The sequence below is a fragment of the Topomyia yanbarensis genome, chromosome 3 (assembly GCF_030247195.1).
Source record: "Topomyia yanbarensis strain Yona2022 chromosome 3, ASM3024719v1, whole genome shotgun sequence".
Classification (NCBI taxonomy): Eukaryota; Metazoa; Arthropoda; class Insecta; order Diptera; family Culicidae; genus Topomyia; species Topomyia yanbarensis.
In genome coordinates this window covers 344,789,287-344,814,862 of record NC_080672.1, presented here as the reverse complement: position 1 = coordinate 344,814,862, position 25,576 = coordinate 344,789,287, and positions in this window count along the sequence as shown.

The following is a 25,576-nucleotide window of genomic DNA, read 5'->3' as shown; positions in this document are numbered from 1 at the left end:
AGCGAAAATGCGTTCAATTTTACACTCAAGGCTCCATCGATTAACTTTTCTTTTGATTTTTGAAGTAAATATATGTATAAAACTACCCTAAAATTTTGGTTTGATTTTAAACATTATAAGAAAATTGGCATGACATTTTCGGTGTCGCAATAATTTCGTGTTCACCCTTTACTTTCAGGATTGCAGCTAATATGCATATATGCATAGTGATTTCTTTCATAAACAAGTGATTTTCGCCTCAATATATCTTTAATTCGAAGCGTTGGGAAAATTCTTCGTGAAAACAAAAGAACAGAATTTACAAATAGAATATTTCACTGTAGACGACGTCGTGTTTCATAGTTCCTACCCATGGGGCACAATGGTACATTTTACCACCGACTGTTTATTACCCACAAATAGTTATTTCCCGTGAGTGCAACCAGTTGGAAAAAATATATGTATTACTTAATAATAGAGTGGTACTATGTACCACTTTTGGCTACCCAAATATCATGTATTATCATCAATTTTAAATCGTAGAAAAAATGTGTTTCACTGATACCCCCTCTCCCCTACTGCCCCCAAGTATCATACAATTGGTTCAATATGCACTATGCAATCAATCACGAGAAACTCACGGGCGGTCAACTAAGCTAAGCTAAGCTTATTTTTGACAATAGTCTGTTAGCGTATTTGCCTTATATCAGGCCAAGTCAGGCCTGATGAGTGGGTCCAACCATTTTCATTTGGAGGCGTTTTCGTTGGGCTTATACTTTCCGTTCGATTTCGTTAATACAAGCTTTGTCTCTCTCGGACACGCACACAAAATATCAAATCGGGCATTAAAATATAAGTCTTAATGTTTCAAGTGGTTGTACTTGTTTTGAAACAGTTCGAAACTTTCTTATAGTGCATACTTGAAAATCATTGTACTTTCGGGAAATGAATGTCATAAAATTACTCGAAAGTGAAGTTTTCATTAAATTAAATTAAAACTTTAAAAGTTTTGTAAGACTTTTGTGTGGAAGTTGATCACTGCGCAACGCAGTGTTTCCCAACAGGCTGATCGGAATTATTTTGACCACAAAAAACGATTTTCCAGCCATAGTGTCTTCAGCGGAGTATGTATATAAAAATTTCCCATCTTACAACTGTATTAGTTTGATGATTAATCTTCGTAAAGCTGAGAAGCATATTTTTGATTGGTCATTTATGAAAATTGGGAAAAAAAAACTATATTTAGCAAAGTTGTAGTGAATATAATGAGCAACAATTTTTCTGAAGGTACTATGTGTCTATATGTTGTTTTTTAGACATTTGTAGATTTTTCTGATACACACCTGAAAATCCCTTTTGCTAAAATAACTTTTCTTGGTGACTTTTTAGAATTTCAAAATATTCTAAATCCCCTTCATGTCTCTCATTTATCTCTTCCCCATATATGTCCCTCATCCCATATATGTGCCTCAATTTATCTCTTCCCAAAATCAATCAGTGTTAGAATTAGGCCCCGCCTATTCTCTTTTCATCGTTCTCAGAAGTCTCCTGTACTGCTTTTGTGGCGTCGACTCGCATCAGAGTGCTACTACGTGATTGTCTTCATTCTCACCAGTGTGCTTGCAGAAACCAAAATTGGAGCCGAAACGACTTGAAGATCTGACACGAATTGGAGGATTCCTCACGGATCCGACGAGGACCACCTGAAGTTCCGCTACGTCCTGGCTTTGGCAGTCCAAAGCTGTCCACCGTCAACAAGCTGCCATATACAACAAGCTAGATTCTTCTCTTCTCGCCATCGCATTCTCTTCTTACTTATCCGATATTGCTGTTACTACGATGCTGAAATCGATTGCTTGTGAGCAACGTTGATTCTGTTTCCCATTTTTGCCTTCCATTAATTCGCGATTACATTCTCATTCTTCTTAAAATTCAAACTAAAGTGTATTTAGTATTTAGTATAGTATTATATTTAGTTACCCCACCGCGGCCCCTCCCCAGCCCTTTAGTCTTAGTAATTAATTCCCCATGTACATTGAACCTTATTCGATAGTCTACAAATAATCCTTACCATATACGTCTCCCAACCTTTGAACGGAACGGATCGTTATATTTCACAGTGGTGTTCGGTGTGTAAATTTCAGTGATTCAAGGTCATCCTTTGTTCGTTCGTTAGCTGCCATTCTGCTGGTGCCGGCAGTAAATCCAGTACATTGTTTTCACTGGTGCGGAACAATCGACGTTGTTTGCAGATAAGTTTTGCTTTATTTTTTTTCCTCGTTTGCTTTCTTTCCTTTTCCCTACTTTTACTCTACCTTGTAATCAAATAATAAGACACATTCCCGTTTATATAACGCTCTGCCCTCGTGCTTAAATGGCCGAGGGCGAAATACCATCTGATGTAATCATGGAAGTCCCTGATCCCCCTAATACTCGCATTGCTCCCCGTATAAAGCAGTACCCAGAAGGTTCCTCTGGGCCATGGGTGGTATATTTTCGGACCGGAGAGAAACCGGTTAATATATTAAAACTTTCTCGAGATCTGACTGCTAATTACCCGGCCGTAACTCAGATAACACGTGTTCGGGCAAACAAGATACGTGTTCTAGTGAATGATCTCGGCCAGGCAAACGCGATTGCTTGCTGTGAGCGCTTTACGCGGGAATTTAAAGCGTACGTGCCTTGTGTGGCCTGTGAAATCGATGGGGTAGTGTCCGAACCGGGCCTGAAATGCGAAGAACTGTTGGAGCACGGGGTTGGCTGCTTTAAGGACCCCTCACTTGAACAGATTAAGATCTTGGAATGCAAACAATTGTATACCGCAAACACCGAGGGAGGTAAGACTACCTACTCTCTATCAGGCTCGATTCGGGTGACATTCGTCGGGTCCTCTCTTCCCAACTACATCCTCCTTGACAAGGTTCGCCTACCAGTTCGCCTGTTCGTACCGCGGGTCATGAACTGCAGCAATTGCAAGCAGTTGGGCCACACAGCCACATATTGTGGAAATAAGAAACGATGCGGCAAATGCGAAGGAGAGCATGAGGATGGCTCTTGCGACAAAGAAACTGAAAAGTGTATTTGCTGCGGGGGCCCTTCACATGCTCTTAAATCATGTCCTGCGTACAAGCAGCGCGGGGATAAAATTAAGCGCTCCCTTAAGGAACGCTCAAGGCGTTCTTATGCAGAAATGCTAAAGAATGCTTCGCCATCTGTCCTGTCCGAAAATCCCTATGCTGGTTTGGCTAACGTTGAGCAAGAATCTGACGACCCACGAGAGGGAACATCTTTGGTTAGCCCAGGGGAATCCAGGAAGAGGAGAAATCCAGCCTCCCCTACATTGCCTCGTAAGGGTGCCAAGGTGTCGTCCACTCAGAGTGCGCCATCTACAACCAATAAATCCAACGGAAGTGATGCACAAAAGCCGAAGCAATTTGCTCCAGGACTTGGAAATATTAATTCTAACAAGGAGTACCCACCACTTCCAGGGACATCCAAAACCCCAAGTGTCCCCTTTTTTCAAACAGATACTCAGTCCAGTAGCGGACTAATGAAATTTTCTGACATAGTGGACTTAATTTTCACAGCTTTCAATGTTACTGATCCTCTTAAAAGCCTTCTGATACGTTTTCTCCCTATAGTGCAAATATTTTTGAAGCAGTTGACTACTAAATGGCCCTTCCTTGCAGCGATCGTATCCTTCGATGGCTAAGTCATCGAACGAGGTCACCGATTCGATCACTGTTCTACAGTGGAACAGCAGAAGTATCCTCCCGAAAATCGATTCCTTTAAATTTTTACTAAACAGTTTAAAATGTGATGCTTTCGCATTATGTGAAACTTGGTTAACTTCCGATATAAATCTCAACTTCCACGACTTTAATATAATTCGTCTGGATCGAGAAAACCTCTATGGAGGAGTACTTTTGGGGATCAAAAAGTGCTATTCTTTCAACCGAATTAACCTCCCTTCGACACCAGGCATTGAAATTGTCGCTTGTCAAGTTTTAATCAAAGGTAAAGACCTTTGCATTGCTTCCATCTACATTCCTCCTAGAGCCTCGGTAGGGCACCGAACGCTTTGTAATATCACGGAATCCTTACCGGCACCGCGGCTAGTTCTGGGAGACTTTAACTCGCACGGTACGGTATGGGGCTGTCTTCATGATGATAATAGATCAACATTAATCCAAGATCTTTGCGATAATTTCAACATGACCATCTTAAACACGGGAGAAATGACGCGGATTCCTACACCACCAGCACGCGCAAGCGCGTTGGATTTGTCGCTTTGCTCGACATCGCTACAGTTAGATTGCATGTGGAAGGTGATCCCTGATCCCCACGGTAGCGATCATTTGCCTATCGTGATTTCAATTGCTAACGGTTCAAGACCATCGGAAACAATCAATGTCTCATATGACCTCACGCGGAACATTGATTGGAAGAGTTACGCGACCGCGATATCCGTTAAAATCGAATCCACTCAAGAACTTCCTCCGGAGGAAGAGTACAGGTTTTTGGCTGGCTTGATTCTCGACAGTGCGAATCAAGCTCAGACTAAACCAGTACCCAGCGCGAATACCCATGGACGGTCTCCCACCCTGTGGTGGGATAAAGAGTGCTCAGAGCTGTACGCGGAAAAGTCCACTGCATATAAGGCCTTCCGGGAAGACGGGTTACCCACTAGCTATCAACAGCACGCGTCGTTAGAAAGGCGAATGAAGAGTCTAATGAAAGCCAAAAAACGCAGTTATTGGCGCCGGTTCGTCGACGGGTTAACGAGAGAAACAGCGATGAGCACTCTTTGGGGTACGGCTCGACGTATGCGTAACCGCAATAGTACCAACGAGAACGAGGAATATTCAAACCGTTGGATATTCGCTTTCGCCAAGAAGATCTGTCCGGACTCTGTCCCGGTACAGAAAACGTGCCGCGCCGCGTCTCCTCACGATACCGCGAACGAAACACCGTTTTCGATGGTGGAGTTCTCACTTGCTCTCTTATCGTGCAACAATAACGCCCCAGGGTTAGACAGAATCAAATTCAACTTGCTGAAGAATCTGCCTGACACTGCAAAAAGGCGCTTGTTGAATTTATTTAACAAGTTTCTTGAGGGTAACATTGTCCCTTATGAATGGAGGCAAGTGAAGGTCATCGCCATCCAAAAACCAGGAAAACCAGCCTCCGACCACAACTCGTATCGGCCGATTGCAATGCTGTCCTGTATTCGGAAGTTGTTCGAGAAAATGATCTTGTTTCGCCTCGACAATTGGGTGGAAGCAAATGGCTTACTGTCAGACACACAATTTGGCTTCCGCAAAGGCAAAGGGACGAACGCTTGCCTTGCGTTGCTTTCTACAGAAATCCAAATGGCCTATGCTAACAAAGAGCAGATGGCATCAGTCTTCTTGGATATTAAGGGGGCTTTTGACTCAGTTTCTATCAACATTCTGTCAGAGAAGCTGCACCAGCATGGTCTTTCGCCAATTTTAAATAACTTTTTGCTAAACCTGTTGTCTGAAAAGCACATGCACTTTTCGCATGGCGATTTAACAACATCGCGATTTAGCTACATGGGTCTTCCCCAGGGCTCATGTCTAAGTCCCCTGCTCTACAATTTCTACGTGAATGACATTGACGATTGTCTTGCCAATTCATGCACGCTAAGGCAACTTGCAGACGACGGGGTGGTCTCTGTTACAGGGCCCAAAGCTGCCGACTTGCAAGGACCATTACAAAATACCTTGGACAATTTGTCTGCTTGGGCTCTTCAGCTGGGTATTGAGTTCTCCACGGAGAAAACGGAGTTGGTTGTTTTTTCTAGGAAGCGTGAGCCGGCGCAACTCCAGCTTTTATTAATGGGTGCAACGATCAACCAGGTTTTCACATTTAAATATCTCGGGGTCTGGTTCGACTCTAAAGGTACCTGGGGATGTCACATTAGGTATCTGAAACAGAAATGCCAACAAAGGATCAATTTTCTCCGAACAATAACTGGAACATGGTGGGGTGCTCACCCAGGAGACCTGATCAGGTTGTACCAAACAACGATATTGTCGGTGATGGAGTACGGGTGTTTCTGTTTCCGCTCTGCTGCGAACATACACTTCATCAAACTGGAGAGAATCCAGTACCGTTGCTTGCGCATTGCCTTGGGTTGCATGCACTCGACCCATACGATGAGTCTTGAAGTGCTGGCGGGCGTTCTTCCGCTAAAAAATCGATTTTGGGAACTCTCATATCGATTGCTCATCCGATGCGACATTATGAACCCGTTGGTGATTGAAAACTTCGAGAGGCTCGTCGAGTTTAATTCTCAAACCCGATTTATGGCCTTGTACTTCGACTACATGGCACAGAGCATTAATCCTTCTTCATATACTCCCAACCGTGTCCGTTTCCTAGATACTTCTGATTCTACTGTATTCTTCGACACATCCATGAAGGAAGAGATTCGTGGAATCCCGGACCATATACGCCCGCAGGTGATCCCCAATATATTTTATAATAAATTCCGAGAAGTCGACTGCGACAAAATGTTTTACACTGACGGATCAAATCTCGATGGGTCCACTGGCTTCGGTATCTTCAACAATACTATCACCGCTTCATTCAAGCTCAATGATCCCGCTTCAGTTTACGTCGCAGAGTTAGCTGCAATTCAGTACACCCTTGGGATCATCGACACTCTGCCCACAGATCACTACTTCATCGTTTCGGACAGCCTCAGCTCTATCGAGGCTCTTCGTGCGGTGAAGCCTAAAAAGCAACTCCCGTATTTTCTGGGGATGATACAGGAGTCCTTGTGTACGTTATCTGAAAAATCTTATCAGATTACCTTTGTTTGGGTCCCCTCTCATTGTTCTATCCCGGGCAATGAAAAGGCCGACTCATTAGCAAAGGCGGGCGCATTAAATGGTGACATATACGAAAGACCAATCTGCTTCAACGAATTTTTTAGTATTTGTCGTCAGAGGACGCTCAACAGTTGGCAAACCTCGTGGAGCAATGGGGAACTTGGACGATGGCTACATTCGATTATCCCAAAGGTATCAACGAAGCCTTGGTTCGGGGGGATGGATGTGGGTCGGGATTTTATTCGTGTAATGTCCCGACTTATGTCCAATCACTACACCATGGATGCGCATTTGCGGCGTATTGGGCTTGCGGAGAGTAGTCTGTGCGCTTGTGACGAGGGCTATCACGACATCGAACACGTTGTCTGGGTATGCGCCGGGTATTGTGACGCCAGGTCTCAGTTAAAGGAATCCCTTCGGGCCCGAGGTAGACCACCCAATGTACCAGTCCGAGATATGCTGGCAACTCGTGATTTCCCCTATATGTCCCTTATTTATACCTTCATAAAAACGATAAATATCCCAATTTAGCCCCTCTCTTTTATTTCTCGTTTTTAGAGTTTCCTCCTGCCTTGTGGAACCGATCAGCTCCAGAGTGCCACTATGTAACCGCCGTCGCCCTTACCACTACGCCTGCATAGAAGGAAACTGAAGCGAGAGCGACTCGAGGTCCGATGACTTTTGAAGGATTCCCCGCGGGTCCGAAGAATACCATCCGCCAATCCGGTACTCGACGACTTACTAGACTGAGGCGCAAATTTGTTTCGCTGATCCCCCCCCCCCCCGGTTCGAGCGAAAGTTGCAAGTTTTGCTCTTCTTTCCCTGTCTCTCCCCTGTCCTTGATACAACTGCTGCTACATTGATGCGGAAATAAGCCAGCCTCTGAATATCTTGACCAAGCATAAGTTTTAGTTAAAAAATTCAAATTAGTATTCTGTATTCCTAGTTTTAAGATAGCTATAATTTTTACTCTTTATTGAAACTCTTGTCCTCCATCTTGTAAATCGAATTGAATCCCTAGTTTTAAGATTTCTGTGAAATTTCTCATAAATATTTGTTCCCCCTTTTGTGTACTAAACTATATTGTTAGTTTTAAGATAACCGTAAAATATTTCGTAAAATACTATTACTCCCCCTCTTGTATATCAAAGTGAATCCCTTGTTTTAAATTTTTTCATAAAAAAATCTTTTGGCCCTCTCTTGTATATTGAATCTTTTTTCTAGTCTTAAGATAGCTGTAAATTTTCTTTTCCTTTGTAAAAAAAAATATTTCAACATTGTAACCTCCTAGTTTTAAGATATCCAAAATGTAAAAACAAAAGTATTTGGCACCGCCAAGCTAACGCATTTGTGCCTATCAAATAAACGAAATGAATAAAAAAAAAATAATCCTTACCAGTCTAAAAATTGCTTCTTACGTTTTCAAAAAAAAAATCATACTGTAACGTTCTTGTTTCAAGAAATGTAAAATGTAAAATGCAAAATTTGGTACCTTTAAGCTGCAATGGTAGCTTGCCTTATCAAATAAACAGATTAAATTGAAAAAAGTCTATTTGGTAAATTATATGTCGTCTCCATTCTAGTTCCCCATATTATTGTTCAAACTATTCAAATTATTCAAAAAACCCAAAAAATCATGAGCTTCTCCTTGTTAATGCCTCAAAATCTTCTCTCATATTCGCGATGATTTAATTTTTTCTCTCTTATTCATGCTAGTTCCAACCATGCACACACCCTAGATAGACATCTCAGATATTTTTCTCAGCTGTAGCAAGTTCAAAAGGCTGATAAAATCAGACTTTGAAAAAATGGAAATTGTTCAAAATACATTCGTTTGATAGAGGTCCTCAAATTGCTTCATATGGCCGTTACACCTCAAATTCCCCTAGGTGTGAAGAAAAGTTTCCACCTCCTAACACGATTATTGGATCGGTGCGATAATGGTTGAAATATGTGCTGGAATATGTACCTTAGCAAAAAAGGACTCGAAACTAATGTTCTCTTGCTTAAATATTTCCGAAATTGGATTGTTCTGCGTAGCTTACAGCGAATTTTTAGGTTGAGGGATGCATATATGCAGATAAATGATTTTATGGAAAGCAAATGATTTTTGGCTCTTGCGACAAACTCTTGTAAACGATTGGTGAATTTAATAATTTTCCATATTTCAACATGTTGAATTGTTTATGACACATATTCCACCATCCGCTACGGTACTGCAACTGAAATCCGGATGCAAACGGTGGAACGTTGAGGGTGGAAAAGATGTTTTAGCTACACCACCCACACATATGCTGATAGCTTCTCTAATAGCTTCATCAACTTAAATTCGCTTTCCCCGTGGCATGTTGTAATCCAAGCTTCCGGAACTCACTCCACCCAAGTCGAGGCATTCGCTTACCACAAAAGAAGTGCTGATGATAACCGTCGCAAATGTGTAAAACAAAGTTAGAGGAAAAAGAAAACACCAACCCACAATGTAGCGCGTCGTTCCGGCATATGTCGCGGTGTGGAAATTCAAGGAATGGAATTTAGGTTACCCACCCAACTTTTATCCGTTGTTTTTCCTCACTTTCACTTGTCTCCAATAAAGCTGAACGTTTCCGTAACTTAGTTGAGGCAGGATTTTCCCCGAGAACAAAGCGAAGCAGATTGTTTCCACGCTAACCAGAGCGCTTACTGGATGGTACACTTTGCCAGCGAGATCTTATCAAAGTTTTCCAATTGTTGATAAATGAAATACGCTAATAATTTGGAAGAAATTTAAATGTCTTTAGCGACTGATAGCTTTTAATCGGTATTGATCATATTATTTCAATGAACAGCTGACGCAATGATTTGTCGAGATATAGTATGAAGTACATTTGCATACTTACTATAATACTGCATTGCACTAATTTTTATAACACTCTGTTATGCTAACAACTAGTAATTATTATAAAAAAACTCGGCTCTTGTTCAAAAATGATCATCTGCTTCCAGCACCAACCAGGGCGCACCAAAGCAAAGTCAACTCGTAAAAAAATGATTACTTTACGCCACCGCACAAGTCAATAAAAGAACGAACAAATCTGCTGCTTGAACAAGTTTGCAAAATCGTTAAAAAGATATTGGGAGTGAAAGGAAAAAAAAACTACCCTCCCAACTGTCAGTAAAATCCCGTAAAAGCTTAAAGTAAAAACAAATACCAACGAGAAAATGAAGACGATAATAGGCCACGGCATCCGTTTCCACTCGAAAAAGTTCGATGAGGACTTATGAAGAACGGTAATAAAGTAGCTACTTAGCCGAAAGAAGTGACTATACCTTGGGGTGAGAGACCAACCTCAACCAGTAGGGGGGCCTTAAAGAAAAACTTTTATAAGCCAGCCAATACTATTTCAGAAGCTTACCAAATACACCCAAAACAGAGGTCTTATTTATTAAAGGGTCCTTAAAGTAAAAAAAAACGTTTATTCGCCATTTTTCAAAAATGTATAGCTAAAGTTTTATTCAAAAAACACCTACTCAGCTTCAAACAGAACATGTCGTCATGTGTTTGCATATAAAAGTGAAAAAGGGTCTCATTTTTATGTTGTTTGCTGTGTGTGCGATATCGCTACAACTAATTAACCGATCTCATCAGTATCTGGCGCAGACTTGGCACCAAATTGATGCAACATCCAATATCAAAACTTGTGTTCGTAAAGGAAACAGACCAGGCGAGATCCGGGAAGTACAGATATCCTGATTTACTACTGAAACATAGCGTATCTGGCGCCAAGTCAGTGCCAGATACCGATGAGAAAAAAAGGAAATACAATCCATGACTTAGTAAGTTACTTTCTCTCTAGGGAGTACGACGTACATTGTTTTGGTCCTTCACACACCCAAATTTCCCTCTACAGCTAGTTATATCATATATAATATGTAGGGTGATGAGCCCATTATCGCTATGTTTCTATTATCACGCTACCCATTTGAAGTCGTTGGTAAGAGCAGTGTCTACCATCTTTGTTTAACGCATTAAGTCAAATGCTAGCGCAACAATAGGGGCACTCGATTCGTGTTTTCGTTGCGCTCAAACACGAGAATTTCACTGTTTTCAGCGAATGTATGTTATTATCTTGGTACTTAACAACGAAGCAATGCTGTTGATGGCAATTTGTACGCATTCCATTGTTTGTAGGCCGAGTAATTAATGAATCGGTGAGGCGCACTCCTTAGTATGGTGAAAATAGGCACTTCACCCTATTTTGTTATTTGAGTTGCAGAGTGGTCGAAAACCGTTTCAGAGAACAGGTAATAGGTAAGTTTAGAAATAAGACCTAGAGGTAAATGATCAAATATTTTGCCTTGCTTGTATAGGAGCTTATCACGTAAAAAAACATTTTGACCAAAGCGTATCTTAGATAACACTCCAAGGCACCCGAATCAATGAAAACACTAAAAAATTGGAGAACAGTGATCAAAATAATCTCCAAGGAATTTATAGCTTATGAACAGTGTCAGCACCAAGCTTTTGTACAATTTAGATGAAAGAGCAAAATGAAACAAACTAGGGGTTGGTAATATCAATGACATAACCGCTAGATTGACACAGGATAACTCGGCGTATATCAAGAAAAATCTTCTTCAATTACTTTCAAACCACTAAAATACACAAAACCTTTGAATCTCTGATTCAATTTTACTGGATTAATTTTAACAGATGATTTGTATAACATTTTTTCTTTTGTTATTTTTTATTTCGACTAATACGTAGTCACAATTTCATTTTTACTTTTTAAAGACATTCAATTAGCTAGAGATTACTGAGTAGGGAACGTTATGAACATTTAGTGCCATGAGTACTCAAGTGAGAGCAAGGATGTGAAATATTCAGATTGGAAAACTAGAAAAGGCAGGGTTATTACAAACAGGCTTTAAATCTTACGGGCTACTCTTTTGTCTTCTACTGGCAGGAGTTGAGCTTAGGCAGTATAACTACAAATCACTCAAGTCTACCAACAAACTTATCCCTCTTTACCGTGTGAACCGACGATCAGTTCTCACGTTAATCATTTGGGGACAGAATATCTTGTATTCTATCATATTAGGCTTAAACTGAACTTGGAGTCTTGTGGAAAATCCGTGAAACTTTACGTCCGTAACTGAGTGAATTTCCTTCTTCTTTAATTTGAGGCGGATTAGTGCGTTTTAAGTTTAATACAGCTCAGTTAAAGTTCAAATTCAATCACTTGCTCATTTTGTTATTTGACATAACAAACATGAAGGTTTATCTCGATCGTCGGTTATTTATCATAAACATAAACTATGAACCTTTTTCACAAATTTAATGATTTTCAATGAAAAAAAATCCCGTCTGGCTGGTTTTGGGTGTACTATTTAAGCACCGGAAGAGCAGGCCAAGTGCGAAAGAAGAGATGACGGGATTTCCTCTTCCGGCGGAGGCAAATTCATTCATACTCAAAGCATGTCATGTTGGCGACCGGGATAAGTAAATTAAAAAGTTTGGATCTCGAAAAGGGAATTGAAGAAAAAACTATTAATTGATATGGCATTGATAAAGTAAAGTAAAGCTTTGGTAGTATAACCCGTTTCATTGGCTTGACCTTCCATTTCGCTCATAGCGTTGTCAGATGGTTTAATGAGATATTGGCAAAACTTTAAAAAAAACATTGGTAGGTGTTTATCGGTATAAAGTTAAAGTTTACAAACAAAAAGTCTTCAAATTGAAAATTAACTAATGTTTCAAAGATCTCATAAGTCGTAATGTGCTTGGAGCAAATTTTAATCTGATTAACAAACCAAATATATTCTCACAGGAGGTTTTTTTTAGCGAAAATAGACTAAAATATTAGCGAAACTCGAAAATTAACTTGACGGGCTTCCAAAAAAATGCGATTTTAATAAAAAAAAATTGTTAACTATATTGAATAGTTTTTTATGCTCTGTAAAATGAATGCTGGATGATGAAAATCTGTTCACCTAAGCCGAAATTCGTGGAATTTTTCGTAACTTTCACCCGTTCCGATCATTCCTTCTTTGAATACTTTTACTGGTTTTTTCATCAAATTTATTTTCGAATAACTTGAAATTTACCGAAAACTATCAACTCTTATTGACAGATGTTTATAAATATTTTAGGCAGTGTGCTCGATAAAACAATTGTTTTACTGAAATGACCACCGAAAGGGGATACTATTCAAATCCCCAGAAAATTTTTACTGAACAAGGTAAATCAAACTTAATGTGTAAATTTAGCCTTTTGAAAGAGATACAAGCACAGTCATAATATAATACGTGAACGAATAGTCCTACGTCAACACCGCGATTATGTGCCGGACATTACCAACCCCAATTTTATGTTTCGTGCTTTTTCATACTCTGTCCCTGCCCAAACGAACGATCAATCACTAGTCTGTGCTCGCTGGCGTGGCCGACTGGCGGGTCGACATGGATTGATTTTTGCTGTGGGCCGTGTTTGCAAACATTGTTCCACAGCTTAATGGCGGTTTTGGTGGACACGGTTTGCAGTGGAGGTCATTGGGTGTCGATTTATTGGTCGTCATAGTTCGCAGGTTAATTATTTAAAAAGAAGTAAAAGTAGAAGCCTATTGTTGTTAGTGTAGTAATAGTTGTAGTTTTCAGTACTAATGTACGAGTGTTATGTACTAGTAGTATGCCTATCTGTAGGCTTGGCGTATATGATAGAATAATAGGTAATTTTTCCGAGGATTCGTTGGTCACATTTTTCCGGTATTCAATTCGTGCACTTGATTCAATTCACTCGCAGAGATCGGATTGGACTAATTAAGGTACGATTAGTTACGACGCACGTGAATTATCCGTTCCCGGTCAGCATAGCATTATAAAATTCTCAGAACTGTCTTTAATGGTAGATCAATATATTTGCATCTTTTTTCTTTATTCGTGATGTTATTTTTTATATTGCTATATTTTAGACTAGGTTCATACTCTCATACACTACTAACACAAACATATTCTCTCATATACACTCGCAATCTCTATCATTAAAAACATACAACCGCTCGTGGCGTTCGCGATAACACAAACTTAGTCGCAAACATGAACATATAATTGTAATCATCCACACATACTTACGCCCGCGATCTCGCCAATATTTAAAAAAAACCCCGATAATTAAGTGAAAGCTCTAGCATCTATAAATTCACAAAACCGGTCTCAAGTATTAATCCACCGCTCGCGTCATCATGAATCGGTCACGCTCTGAAGTCTCTACCCTGGTTCCAGCAGCCTAGCCTCATACTTTCAGTTGGACTAATAAAAAAATATTCACTAGGCAACACGTTTCATGGCGACATGACCGGGAACTCTAGTGATACCGTCGTGCGGGGTATCTTTGCGCACTTTTTATCAATTTTTCAATTTTGACAAATTATAACTCCTTTAATAATTGATAATTGATTTGAATCATATCAGCACAGATTTATCGTCATCGTATATGTATTATTTATGCCAAATATGAGCAGAATTGGTTCACACATAAAAAAGTTGTTCATATAGCGTTCAAAAATATTTTTGTGGACTAGCTGGGGGCTACTTTGCACACTTCTTGAATTCGATATAAAATAAAAATTAACCGGTTTTATTTACTTTCATTGAAATATCATTAATTTATTCTGATATCAAGCTTATTCAACAATAAAGCATCACGCATTTATCGCATTTCCTAAAATAAGGAATTCATTTTAATTTAACATTCACAACGTTACTTGTCAGAAACTTGAGTGGGTTGAAACTGCATGTTGTTTTTCGTATAGAAAAAAGAAAAATGATGAAAAAAGGCAATATCAGTTTATTACTAGTATGTCAGAATAAGTTTTTAAGAGCATTAAAAGATTTTTTGTATTATCGATTATAAAAATAGCCACAATGTGGGATTGAAAATTTCGCAAAATAAAAAAGGTGAACTAAGGGGCCATTTATGACGTATATTTGAGTGCAAAATTGATGTCGTAATTAGTACACAAGGTCACGTTCTCAAGTTATGCACTTTGTATGTCAAGAATTCTGAAATAAAGGTTCGAAAGTTTTTTCACGGCCAAGATCACATTATTTCGCAACCACCAACTTTGGAGGTTCAATGTCTTCAAAGAAATTATACAACATAATACAGAGCATCTCTTGAAAAAAACAATTTTGGTAATTAATTCTCTGTCTCTAATTAAGGAGAATAAACTGAAATCACAAAAACCTTCAAATGCTCATAAAACCCGATCCTTACATACTAGAAACAAACGGAAAACGCCATTTTTCATATGTTTTCTTCTTCTTTCCGAAAAACAGTATGTGGTCTTGGTACACTCAAGATTTTGTTTTGTTGAGTAGTCTTATTTTACGAGCCTCTAATCACTTTTATAGACCCTTGAAGTGTGTTGTTTTTTTTGGTAAACAGTGTTAAGAAAATGACAAAATGCATATGCAACATGTTTAAAAGATATGGCTTTACAAATGTCAAAGGTGTATGTGTGTGTTAACTATCCTAACTCCCACTAGCTGGTAGTGATTTACAGAAAAAAGATGTTTGCATGTATTTTAACATATCCATGCAAATAACTTGGTTCAAGGATTTAGGTAGGTGTTAGCTCAATTGACTTTCCGATGACCCATTTCGTGTACAGCACCAGACATGTTCCGAGGTCATCGTTCCATCAACTAGCCCCGCCTTACTGTAATGTTTGTATCAAATGGATTATAACATTACAATAAGACTTTCGATTCCTTACATGAGGTAAGAAATCGACACGTATTTAGCGTATTTATTTGATTTTTACATTTCTTACAAAAGAAATTTATAGGATTCGCTCAAACTTTGACAACTTTTTCTGAGGCCTGGAGGGCCGAGTCTCATATACCAATCGACTCAGCTCGACAAATTGAGACAATGTCTGTATGTGTGTGTGTGTATGTGTGTATGTATGTATGTACAAAATGTCATGTAATTATCTCAGCAATGGCTGAACCGATCTTAATGAAATTAGTTTCAAATGAAAGGCCTAACGTTGCCATTTGACACTATTATTTTTGATTTTCGATATGTTGTTTACTTTCTGAGATATGGGCGATTTTGTCAAAACACAGCAGGTTTTTTGCAAATAACTTTCGAACAATACAATATTGTCCCACAAACTGCACAAAAATAGAAAGCTTGTAAAAATACCTTTCTAACAAGCTATAGGTTGTCTAAATCCGTGCACGAGCGGTGGAGATATTAGACATTTTGTATTTTTAGTCCTCGCTTACCAATTTCCACTAATTAAAAATAAGATTGTTTCATACAGAGCATTGCTTTACTGGTGTTTTAGGGGCAAAACTAAACCGATTTTGAATATCGGGGTATGAAAACACATCTACGTGATTCAAGGAATTCGATGTTGAGAAGATTTTGTGAATTAACTTTATAATAAATGAACTATTTCTCAAAAATCAATATATAAGTTCACTTCAGTGACAAAATAATATGTTGATAAAGAAACAGTGAGTTCTAGTATTTATTCCTTGGATTAGGCATTGCGTTCAATCATGAGGTAAATGTTGGATGGTATATCAATACACAGATCAACAAGTAATTCACCTAGTAGTGAGATAAAAGATTTCTAATATAATTATACTTGTGGCGTCACCGAAAGCAACTGTATGTTTGAAGCCCAAAAATCTAGCGAAAATTTAGCTCTTTTGCAAGATTTAGGTTATACTGGTTATGGCGCAAAAATTACTACTTACATTATTTATTTATTTTTTTTATTATTCATTTCGTTTATTTGATAGGCACAAATGCGTTAGCTTGGCGGTGCCAAATGCTTTTGTTTTTACATTTTGGATATCTTAAAACTAGGAGGTTACAATGTTGAAATATTTTTTTTTACAAAGGAAAAGAAAGTTTACAGCTATCTTAAGAAATAAGATTCAATATACAAAAGAGGGCCAAAAAAATTTTTATGAAAAAATTTAAAACAAGGGTTTCACTTTGATATACAAGAGGGGGAGTAATAGTATTTTACGAAATATTTTACGGTTATCTTAAAACTAACAATATAGTTTAGTACACAAAAGGGGGACAAATATGAGAAATTTCACAGAAATCTTAAAACTATTCTATTTACAAGATGGAGGACAAGAGTTTCAATAAAGAGTAAAAATTATAGCTATCTTAAAACTAGGAATACAGAATACTAATTTGAATTTTTTAACTAAAACTTATGCTTGGTCAAGATATTCAGAGGCTGGCTTATTTCCGCATCAATGTAGCAGCAGTTGTATCAAGGACAGGGGAGAGACAGGGAAAGAAGAGCAAAACTTGCAACTTTCGCTCGAACCGGGGGGGGGGGGGGATCAGCGAAACAAATTTGCGCCTCAGTCTAGTAAGTCGTCGAGTACCGGATTGGCGGATGGTATTCTTCGGACCCGCGGGGAATCCTTCAAAAGTCATCGGACCTCGAGTCGCTCTCGCTTCAGTTTCCTTCTATGCAGGCGTAGTGGTAAGGGCGACGGCGGTTACATAGTGGCACTCTGGAGCTGATCGGTTCCACAAGGCAGGAGGAAACTCTAAAAACGAGAAATAAAAGAGAGGGGCTAAATTGGGATATTTATCGTTTTTATGAAGGTATAAATAAGGGACATATAGGGGAAATCACGAGTTGCCAGCATATCTCGGACTGGTACATTGGGTGGTCTACCTCGGGCCCGAAGGGATTCCTTTAACTGAGACCTGGCGTCACAATACCCGGCGCACACCCAGACAACGTGTTCGATGTCGTGATAGCCCTCGTCACAAGCGCACAGACTACTCTCCGCAAGCCCAATACGCCGCAAATGCGCATCCATGGTGTAGTGATTGGACATAAGTCGGGACATTACACGAATAAAATCCCGACCCACATCCATCCCCCCGAACCAAGGCTTCGTTGATACCTTTGGGATAATCGAATGTAGCCATCGTCCAAGTTCCCCATTGCTCCACGAGGTTTGCCAACTGTTGAGCGTCCTCTGACGACAAATACTAAAAAATTCGTTGAAGCAGATTGGTCTTTCGTATATGTCACCATTTAATGCGCCCGCCTTTGCTAATGAGTCGGCCTTTTCATTGCCCGGGATAGAACAATGAGAGGGGACCCAAACAAAGGTAATCTGATAAGATTTTTCAGATAACGTACACAAGGACTCCTGTATCATCCCCAGAAAATACGGGAGTTGCTTTTTAGGCTTCACCGCACGAAGAGCCTCGATAGAGCTGAGGCTGTCCGAAACGATGAAGTAGTGATCTGTGGGCAGAGTGTCGATGATCCCAAGGGTGTACTGAATTGCAGCTAACTCTGCGACGTAAACTGAAGCGGGATCATTGAGCTTGAATGAAGCGGTGATAGTATTGTTGAAGATACCGAAGCCAGTGGACCCATCGAGATTTGATGCGTCAGTGTAAAACATTTTGTCGCAGTCGACTTCTCGGAATTTATTATAAAATATATTGGGGATCACCTGCGGGCGTATATGGTCCGGGATTCCACGAATCTCTTCCTTCATGGATGTGTCGAAGAATACAGTAGAATCAGAAGTATCTAGGAAACGGACACGGTTGGGATTGTACGAAGAAGGATTGATGCTCTGTGCCATGTAGTCGAAGTACAAGGACATAAAACGGGTTTGAGAATTAAGCTCGACGAGCCTCTCGAAATTTTGAATTACCAACGGGTTCAGAATGTCGCATCGGATGAGCAATCGATATGAGAGTTCCCAAAATCGATTTTTTAGCGGAAGAACGCCCGCCAGCACTTCGAGACTCATCGTATGGGTCGAGTGCATGCAACCCAAGGCAATGCGCAAGCAACGGTACTGGATTCTCTCCAGTTTGATGAAGTGTATGTTCGCAGCGGAGCGGAAACAGAAACACCCGTACTCCATCACCGACAATATCGTTGTTTGGTACAACCTGATCAGGTCTCCTGGGTGAGCACCCCACCATGTTCCAGTTATTGTTCGGAGAAAATTGATCCTTTGTTGGCATTTCTGTTTCAGATACCTAATGTGACATCCCCAGGTACCTTTAGAGTCGAACCAGACCCCGAGATGTTTAAATGTGAAAACCTGGTTGATCGTTGCACCCATTAATAAAAGCTGGAGTTGCGCCGGCTCACGCTTCCTAGAAAAAACAACCAACTCAGTTTTCTCCGTGGAGAACTCAATACCCAGCTGAAGAGCCCAAGCAGACAAATTGTCCAAGGTATTTTGTAATGGTCCTTGCAAGTCGGCAGCTTTGGGCCCTGTAACAGAGACCACCCCGTCGTCTGCAAGTTGCCTTAGCGTGCATGAATTGGCAAGACAATCGTCAATGTCATTCACGTAAAAATTGTAGAGCAGGGGACTTAGACATGAGCCCTGGGGAAGACCCATGTAGCTAAATCGCGATGTTGTTAAATCGCCATGCGAAAAGTGCATGTGCTTTTCAGATAACAGGTTTAGCAAAAAGTTATTTAAAATTGGTGAAAGACCATGCTGGTGCAGCTTCTCTGACAGAATGTTGATAGAAACTGAGTCAAAAGCCCCCTTAATATCCAAGAAGACTGATGCCATCTGCTCTCTGTAAGCGTAGGCCAGTTGGATTTCTGTAGAAAGCAACGCAAGGCAATCGTTCGTCCCTTTGCCTTTGCGGAAGCCAAATTGTGTATCTGACAGTAAGCCATTTGCTTCAACCCAATTGTCGAGGCGAAACATGATCATTTTCTCGAACAACTTCCGAATACAGGACAGCATTGCAATCGGCCGATACGAGTTGTGGTCGGAGGCTGGTTTTCCTGGTTTTTGGATGGCGATGACCTTCACTTGCCTCCATTCATAAGGGACAATGTTACCCTCAAGAAACTTGTTAAATAAATTCAACAAGCGCCTTTTTGCAGTGTCAGGCAGATTCTTCAGCAAGTTGAATTTGATTCTGTCTAACCCTGGGGCGTTATTGTTGCACGATAAGAGAGCAAGTGAGAACTCCACCATCGAAAACGGTGTTTCGTTCCCGGTATCGTGAGAAGACGCGGCGCGGTACGTTTTCTGTACCGGGACAGAGTCCGGACAGATCTTCTTGGCGAAAGCGAATATCCAACGGTTTGAATATTCCACGTTCTCGTTGGTACTATTATGATTACGCATACGTCGATCCGTACCCCAAAGAGTGCTCATCGCTGTTTCTCTCGTTAACCCGTCGACGAACCGGCGCCAATAACTGCGTTTTTTGGCTTTCATTAGACTCTTCATTCGCCTTTCTAACGACGCGTACTGTTGATAGCTAGCGGGTAACCCGTCTTCCCGGAAGGCCTTATATGCAGTGGACTTTTCCGCGTACAGCTCTGAGCACTCTTTATCCCACCACAGGGTGGGAGACCGTCCATGGGTATTCGCGCTGGGTACTGGTTTAGTCTGAGCTTGGTTCGCACTGTCGAGAACCTCAAAACCTGTACTCTTCCTCCGGAGGAAGTTCTTGAGTGGATTCGATTTTAACGGATATCGCGGTCGCGTAACTCTTCCAATCAATGTTCCGTGTGAGGTCATACGAGACATTGATTGTTTTCGATGGTCTTGAACCGTTAGCAATTGAAATCACGATAGGCAAATGATCGCTACCGTGGGGATCAGGGATCACCTTCCACATGCAATCTAACTGTAGCGATGTCGAGCAAAGCGATAAATCCAACGCGCTTGCGCGTGCTGGTGGTGTAGGAATCCGCGTCATTTCTCCCGTGTTTAAGATGGTCATGTTGAAATTATCGCAAAGATCTTGGATTAATGTTGATCTATTATCATCATGAAGACAGCCCCATACCGTACCGTGCGAGTTAAAGTCTCCCAGAACTAGCCGCGGTGCCGGTAAGGATTCCGTGATATTACAAAGCGTTCGGTGCCCTACCGAGGCTCTAGGAGGAATGTAGATGGAAGCAATGCAAAGGTCTTTACCTTTGATTAAAACTTGACAAGCGACAATTTCAATGCCTGGTGTCGAAGGGAGGTTAATTCGGTTGAAAGAATAGCACTTTTTGATCCCCAAAAGTACTCCATAGGGGTTTTCTCGATCCAGACGAATTATATTAAAGTCGTGGAAGTTGAGATTTATATCGGAAGTTAACCAAGTTTCACATAATGCGAAAGCATCACATTTTAAACTATTTAGTAAAAATTTAAAGGAATCGATTTTCGGGAGGATACTTCTGCTGTTCCACTGTAGAACAGTGATCGAATCGGTGACCTCGTTCGATGACTTAGCCATCGATGGATACGATCGCTGCAAGGAGGGGCCATTTAGTAGTCAATTGCTTCAAAAATGTTTGCACTATAGGGAGAAAACGTATCAGAAGGCTTTTAAGAGGATCAGTAACATTGAAAGCTGTGAAAATTAAGTCCACTATGTCAGAAAATTTCATTAGTCCGCTACTGGACTGAGTATCTGTTTGAAAAAAGGGGACACTTGGGGTTTCTGGTGTCCCTGGAAGTGGTGGGTACTCCTTGTTAGAATTAATATTTCCAAGTCCTGGAGCAAATTGCTTCGGCTTTTGTGCATCACTTCCGTTGGATTTATTGGTTGTAGATGGCGCACTCTGAGTGGACGACACCTTGGCACCCTTACGGGGCAATGTAGGGGAGGCTGGATTTCTCCTCTTCCTGGATTCCCCTGGGTTAACCAAAGATGTTCCCTCTCGTGGGTCGTCAGATTCTTGCTCAACGTTAGCCAAACCAGCATAGGGATTTTCGGACAGGACAGATGGCGAAGCATTCTTTAGCATTTCTGCATAAGAACGCCTTGAGCGTTCCTTAAGGGAGCGCTTAATTTTATCCCCGCGCTGCTTGTACGCAGGGCATGATTTAAGAGCATGTGAAGGGCCCCCGCAGCAAATACACTTTTCAGTTTCTTTGTCGCAAGAGTCATCCTCATGCTCTCCTTCGCATTTGCCGCATCGTTTCTTATTTCCACAATATGTGGCTGTGTGGCCCAACTGCTAGCAATTGCTGCAGCTCATGACCCGCGGTACAAACAGGCGAACTGGTAGGCGAACCCTGTCAAGGAGGATGTAGTTGGGAAGAGAGGACCCGGCGAATGTCACCCGAAGGCACGTACGCTTTAAATTCCCGTGTAAAGCGCTCACAGCAAGCAATCGCGTTTGCCTGGCCGAGATCATTCACTAGAACACGTATCTTGTTTGCCCGAACACGTGTTATCTGAGCTACAGCCGGGTAATTAGCAGTCAGATCTCGAGAAAGTTTTAATATATTAACCGGTTTCTCTCCGGTCCGAAAATATACCACCCATGGCCCAGAGGAACCTTCTGGGTACTGCTTTATACGGGGAGCAATGCGAGTATTAGGGGGATCAGGGACTTCCATGATTACATCAGATGGTATTTCGCCCTCGGCCATTTAAGCACGAGGGCAGAGCGTTATATAAACGGGAATGTGTCTTATTATTTGATTACAAGGTAGAGTAAAAGTAGGGAAAAGGAAAGAAAGCAAACGAGGGAAAAAAATAAAGCAAAACTTATCTGCAAACAACGTCGATTGTTCCGCACCAGCGAAAACAATGTACTGGATTTACTGTCGGCACCAGCAGAACGGCAGCTAACGAACGAACAAAGGATGACCTTGACTCACTAAAATTTACACACCGAACACCACTGTGAAATATAACGATCCGTTCCGTTCAAAGGTTGGGAGACGTATGTACTTACATTATGTATGATAAGAATGTAAGAATCAATATATCATAATAATATACCTATAAAAATAATGTCACTGCATTAACCATCATTTGCCATTCCTCACACGCCCCCCCCCCCCCCCATCTCTCTCTATTTCTCTCTCTCTTTCTCTCTCTGTCTCTCTTCTATCGCATCTATCTAGCTATTTCTGTATGCATTTCTAAGTTGTGTGATAAGATCTTCTGCCAATCTGAAATATTTATTAATTGTAATTGCGAAGGTTTGAGAAAACAAAACTATGTTTTGTCTGCTGCTACATCAACTCAACTTTAATTCAATTGTATTCAAAGCCTGTATCTACACTATAATTAAGGAAATTCATGGCTATATCAGAAAAATATTTGGCTTAACTGGGTAATATAAAAGTTTGACGATGGAAATTTTCAAAAGAGACATTCCACGTGCGATATTTAAACTATTCGTATCTCTATTGAATTTTGAATGAAATATATGCTCAAAGACTGAAAGCTGAAGCCAGCAGGATTGGACTTGCCATCAACGTTTCGAAGACAAAATACATGAAAGGAAGAGGTTCTAGAGACGACAATGTGAACCTCCCACCCGAGTTCGGATTGACGGTCGACGAATTCATGTATTTGGGTTCACTGGCAACCGACGACAATGATAACAGCAGAGAAATTCAGAGACGGATCTTAGTGGGAAATCGTGCCTACTTTGGACTCTAGAGGACACTCCGGTCGAACAAAATTCGCCGCCGCACGAAGTTGATTATCTTCAAGACGCTGATTAGATCGGTGGTCCTCTACGGCCACGAGACCTGGACTATGCTCGTGGAGGACCAATGCGCCCTTGGAGTTTTCGAACGAAAGGTGTTGCGTACCATCTATGGTGGCGTGCAGATGGAAGACAGAACGTTGCGCAGGCGAATGAACCATGAGTTGTATCAGCTGCACATTCGTTGTATTGGTACGAGCTTTCATGAAAAATAACGGATCAAAGACCAAAAATATCCACAAATTAGATCCAGGAAAAGAAGTCTCCCAAAGTACCCACTCTCGATGGGGGATGCAACTACAATGTGTCTTCTAACTTATCGTCGTCCATATTTGGATATACTGAGTAGTTTGAACCATTTCTTTTTCACAATATTGGTCTGTATAGGACTCATTTATCCATATTTCCTGCACGAGAATTCCGAACGAAACAATACAAACACGGCTTTTATGCAATCGACATAGCCTAGACATTTCACACTATTTACTTCAAATAAAAACTTTGAAATATATACCTGTCTCATTCACGAATCACATTCTACCTCTGTCGTTCTCTGTTCAAGGGGCTTGAAAGCACATGTGACCTTGTCTCACTTTACTATATTCAATTGCGCGTTAAAATACTGGACCAGTAAATTATGTTCTGCACATAAATCTTTTTTCGGGAATATGTGACCAAAAAGTAAACTTCGAATTCGTCAAGTAAGGAAGCATGAAAACAAAAAGAATAAAACCAAAAAAAGATGGCAGCCCTAGAAAGTCCATTGCATATTTTTTAGCCTTTTCTCAGAAGATGGGATTTTCAAAAACATTTCAAAACTTTCTGATGCAATGGTTTTCAAATTCGTACAATCCGGTTTATTCATTTTCTTTATTCAAAAATGTTTTTGGCTTCAAATATATGACCATTTCATTTTAATTAATTATTTCATTCCGCATTTATTCGTTTTGTTCATCTGCGTTCATTTTACTTATTTTATTCGTTTCATTCTTTGGAATCACTCTGATCAGTTTATTCTTTTTGTGCATTTTACTCATATCATTCATTGTTTTCATTGTATGCATTTTATTATTTTTTTCCAGTTTATTCATTTTGTTCAGTTTCTCCATTTTAATAATTTGACTACTTTTTCAGTTTTAATCATTTCATCCAAATAGTTTATTTGATTCAATTTATATCTTTATATTAATTTATAACACTGTTGTTCAATTTGTCATTTTAATCAATGCATTTAATTCTGCTCATTTTCTTCTTTTTATTCATTTTATCACTTCAGCTCATTTTGTTTATTTGATTCGTTTGTTTTATTTATGTATTTCATTTATTTTTTACTTTATTCATTTTGTTCATCCATTCTTTTTATTCATTTGATCAATTTCATTAATTTGATTCATTGTATTCACTGGATGAATTAAATCAATTTGATTCATTTAATTCATTTGATTCATTTAATTAATTTGATTCATGTGATTCATGTGATCCATGTGATTCATGTGATTCATTTGATTCATATGATTCATTTGATTTATTTGATTGATTTGATTCATTTGATTCATTTGATTCATTTGATTTATCTGATTCATTTTATTCATATCTTTAATTTTATGCATTTCACGTTCAGTCATTCGTTTTATTTCATTCAATTTGTTAGTATGAGTCAATTTATTCTATTAATCTTATAGCTATTTCTAAATATAATCTTAATTTTTATGTAATAACCTAATCTAATTTGATTCGTGTATATTATAATTTTGATTTCCATTAATTTTTCTACTCATTTTATGAATTTAAAAACCTATTGTTTCATTTTTTTCTTTACTTTTTTATTTCGGTCGTTTTGTTGATTTCTATAATTTATTCAGTTTATTCGAGATTTTATTCGTGCAAGACTAGAAACTGTTTTCATCCCACCTCTAGTTGGGTGCCTACTTCTCGTGAGTTCTGCAAACTAATCCAATAGTGAAATGTGTAAGAAATGTCTCATCTCACTGCTAGGTGGATTAAATCGGTTTTGTATATATAAATTAGAATATGTCTATGGAAAAATATAACAGTTTTTCTATTTCCTTCCTCATCTCCTACTTACGCGAGTGACTGATACTTGCTTATCCATTTTTCGTCCCATTCCAAACCTTCTCCAGATATCCTCAAAATCTCCAGCTTCTTTCTCACGCAACAAACAGCCCGAGCAATCCTTTCTCTTTCTCACATTTGCAGGTACAGCGCAATCCCTCCTTCAGTTTC